The sequence below is a fragment of the Oncorhynchus kisutch genome, unplaced genomic scaffold, assembly GCF_002021735.2.
Source record: "Oncorhynchus kisutch isolate 150728-3 unplaced genomic scaffold, Okis_V2 scaffold1290, whole genome shotgun sequence".
Taxonomy (NCBI): domain Eukaryota; kingdom Metazoa; phylum Chordata; class Actinopteri; order Salmoniformes; family Salmonidae; genus Oncorhynchus; species Oncorhynchus kisutch.
The window spans coordinates 35,824-40,000 of NW_022263235.1; the positions used below are offsets into that span (position 1 = coordinate 35,824).

Genomic DNA, 4,177 nt, shown 5'->3' on the forward strand with positions numbered 1-4,177 from the left:
ATGAAGGTGCCAATCCCTTCGGCGACTGATTGGTGGTTGTTTAGTCCCGGTGAGGGCTAGCTCTCCAGTCCAGTCCCATACTTGTTTCACGGTGCGTCTCCATGGTTGTCCTCTGTTGTCCAGGGAGTTTAATTTCCTCTGACTGATTTGCATTCGTTTTCCACCTGGGAGGGACTCTATCGGCCGGCCTTTGGCTGGTGTTCTGATGGATGTTCCCTCCCGACCCAAGTGGATTTGCCTCTATCGGGGGAGCCCCTTTCGGAATTTTGGTCCCCTAATTTCGATACACTCCAGCCGCGCAACGTTCGTGCGATTTCGAGCCGAACTGTCTGACCAAGTGGCCCTCCATTGGTGTTCCGGTGCGGGGAGTGGCACACTCAGGCTGCGAAGCATGTGGTGATGGTCATCCCGTAACGCATCGGCACCAAAAACACGTATTCTCAAACCCTGTCTTCAAATGTGGACCTACCCGGTTGACCCAAGCGGTCTGTCTGAGGCCGGGCAGCGTCCGGGAAACCAAAGTATTTGGGTTCCGGGGAGTATGGTTGCAAAGCTGAAATTTAAAGGAATTGACGGAAGGGCACCACCAGGAGTGGGGCCTGCGGCTTAATTTGACTCAACACCGAAAACCTCACCCAGGCCGGACGGGATTGACAGGTTGAAAGCGGATCACACACTGAGCGGATCAGCGTGTGTCTACCCTTCACCGAGAGGAATTCCCAGTAAGCGCGGGTCATAAGCTCCGGTCCCTGCCCTTTGTACACACCGCCCGTCACTACTACCGATTGGAGAGGTCCTCGGATCGGCCCCGCTGAGGTCGGTCACGGCCCTGGCGGAGCGCCGAGAAGACGATCAATCTTGACTATCTAGAGGAAGTAAAAGTCGTAACAAGGTTTCCGTAGGTGAACCTGCGGAAGGATCATTAACGGGTTGCCAGCCGCCGGCATGGGGCTGAGCGCCGAAAATCCAGCTATGCTGCGGGTTGGGTAGGGTAGGGGGCTCACGCCTCCCGCCTCTCTCTTCTCCCGGCGCGGGTGTCATCGGTCCTAGCCCGCTTCCCCGCATTCCCCCCTTTGCCTGGGATGTGCCCGACTGGCTCCATCCCCTTTCCCCATTAGCCACGGTTGCATGACTCACCTATGGGCGGGTGGAGAGGCCGCTACCGAAGGGGACTGGGGGTGTCCGGTGAACCGGGACTTCCCAAAATGGTCTAACACTGATGTAAGCGGCTTGAGTATCGCCCCGTATCCTCGCGCGGCACTGGGAACCCAGTCAACTTCTCTGCGCCCCGGCGTAGGTGGGGGTTCAATGTCTGCGCGGCTTCCCTGGCGCTTCGGCGACGAGGACGCAAGCGCAGCTCCCGGAAGCCTCCCTATTCTTAAACCTTTGTCTTTGAACTTATGGCCTGGCGCTCTGGCGAAGTGCGGGTGGAGGAAAGGAGGGTAACCTCCCCATCTCTGCCCGGCCTCTGGCCTCTGCGTGCGTAATGAGAAAAACAAGAGTACAACTCTTAGCGGTGGATCACTCGGCTCGTGCGTCGATGAAGAACGCAGCTAGCTGCGAGAACTAATGTGAATTGCAGGACACATTGATCATTGACACTTCGAACGCACTTTGCGGCCCCATGTTCCTCCTGGGGCTACGCCTGTCTGAGGGTCGCTTTGTCATCAATCGGAACCTCTGGGTTTCCGCAGCTGGGGCAGCTGGGGCAGTCATGTGGTGTATAGAAGACCGCTTTGCCCGGTGTCGATCGGGGGCCTGAGTCCTTCTGATCGAGGCTCAGCCCGTGGACGGTGTGAGGCCGGTAACGGAAGGGAGTCGGGTTCAGATCCCCGAATTTGGAGTGGCGGAGATGGGCGCCGCGAGGCGTCCAGTGCGGTAATGTGACCGATCCCGGAGAAGCTGGCGGGAGCCCCGGGGAGAGTTCAGGGGCGCCCTGGAATGGGTTCGCCCCGAGAGAGGGGCCCAAGCCCTGGAAAGCGTCGCGTTCCCAGCGGCGTCCGGTGAGCTCTCGCTGGCCATTCAAAATCCGGGGGAGAGGGTGTAAGCAGGCACTCGATCCAATCTTTTTTTGGGACGGAAGGCGTCTTCCTCCACCTCCCCTCTTCAGTACAAATGGGTCACCAGGTGCACATAGAAGCACCAGGAGTCAGAGTCCAGATGCCCAGAGAGAGAGTGGGCAATCGGACTAAGGAAGGTGGGTACAGGTAGAAAAGTACCACCGGCACCCGGTAACCCAAAACGGACGTCGTGCACCCGGTAACCCAAAGACCCAAGAGAGAGTGGGCAAGTCAGAGTCCGATAGCCCAAAAAGAGAGTGGGCAATCGGACTAAGGAAGGTGGGTACAGGTAGAAAAGTACCACCGGCACCCGGTAACCCAAAACGGACGTCGTGCACCCGGTAACCCAAAGACCCAAGAGAGAGTGGGCAAGTCAGAGTCCGATAGCCCAAAAAGAGAGTGGGCAATCGGACTAAGGAAGGTGGGTACAGGTAGAAAAGTACCACCGGCACCCGGTAACCCAAAACGGACGTCGTGCACCCGGTAACCCAAAGACCCAAGAGAGAGTGGGCAAGTCAGAGTCCGATAGCCCAAAAAGAGAGTGGGCAATCGGACTAAGGAAGGTGGGTACCAGGTAGAAAAGTACCATCGGTACCTGGTAACCCAAAACGGACGTCGTGCACCCGGTAACCCAAAGACCCAAGAGAGAGTGGGCAAGTCAGAGTCCGATAGCCCAAAAAGAGAGTGGGCAATCGGACTAAGGAAGGTGGGTACAGGTAGTACCACCGGTAACCCAGAGTGGACTTAGGTTCTGGGTGGAAAGCGGCCGGGTGACCAGGTGCACATGGGCCTTTTTGGGTGACCAGGTGCACGAGGGCCTTTTTGGGTGACCAGGTGCACGAGGTCCATTTTGGGTGACCAGGTGCACGAGGTCCATTTTGGGTGACCAGGTGCACGAGGTCCATTTTGGGTGACCAGGTGCACGCGGTTCTTAACAGCGCGGCTTTCTGCTTTATTGCCGGGGAAGGGTGCTTAAGTGTGGGTGCCCTGGTTCACCTGGTGTGCAAGGTTGTGGAGGTGGGGGGGGGTCCCCTGCTGGAATCATCCCCGGAAATAGAGGGTTGTTCCCCGGGTGGTGAGTGAGGGCCTAACTGCCTGTATGTGTACTCTCATGCCCAGAGAGAGAGGCCTGTTCCTGGATAGGGAGTTAGGCCTTTAGGTCTGAAGGTCAATAGTTCCACTGTCCTTAAGGGGGGCAGAGCAGTCAGCCTCTGTGGAGGTGAGCTGCTCTGTCCCCCTTTTTTTTTGGCCTAATTCCCCAATCACCATACCCAGAGTTGGACATAGTGCAATTTCTGTGATTTATTTACCATCCATTTTGGGTTACCAGATGCACGTTTTCAATCACCAGGTGCACAACAATGTGTATCCATCAGAATAGTTTAAACAGTCCATAAAGCACTCAGGACGGGCGCCCATGGATAGAGGGCCATGGATAGATGCCCACTATCATAGTCCCATAGTGGGTATTAATATCAGAATGACCGACAAGTGCATTTAGGACAGTCTTTTTATTTTTAGGTTACCAGGTGCCTACCTTCAAACACCTTACGAGGTGACTACTTTAAATTAGGAGATTATTTTTAGGTTACCAGTTGCACGGCTATTTATTTTTTCCTGCCAAAATCTGTATTTTTCATAAAATGATTAAAAATACTTCCCGAGGGGCTAGAGGTCCCAAATTTCGTCTCATACCCTCTCTCTCAATGGGCAACAAGTAGAGCATGTCAAAAACAAATTGCCCTAACAGGCACCTATGTTTCCGGTAACATCCACTATTTTCCAAAAACTTAAAACACGATTTTCTATTAAAATGTTCTATACAAAAACGGTTTGAATTAAATGTAAATTATCGTCTATTTGTGCCCTTTCGTTTAAAAAAAACCCCATCCAGATTGGATATGTACTTTTTGATTTATTCACGTTTTGGTGTTTCAGCATATAGCCCAAGATGGCTGCCAACAAAGGTCAAATAAGGCCTTGAGGCCAGATAGAGGCATATAAACTGGTTAGGGGTGTTTGGCCTTTAGGCTTGTATGTCCCTTCATCCCATGAGAGAGAGTTTAGCCTTTTAAGCCTCTCTGTGTCCTCTCATTCCCAGAAAAAGTCATTTTACC

General features: G+C 53.9%; 1 non-coding gene across 1 annotated transcript; it reads left to right on the forward strand.

Moving 5' to 3' along the window:
• Positions 1-1,505: 1,505 nt before the first annotated feature.
• LOC116365826 (5.8S ribosomal RNA) lies at positions 1,506-1,659 on the forward strand. Its single transcript, XR_004208194.1, has one exon. It is a non-coding gene; the product is annotated as a 5.8S ribosomal RNA (ribosomal RNA).
• Positions 1,660-4,177: the final 2,518 nt, after the last annotated feature.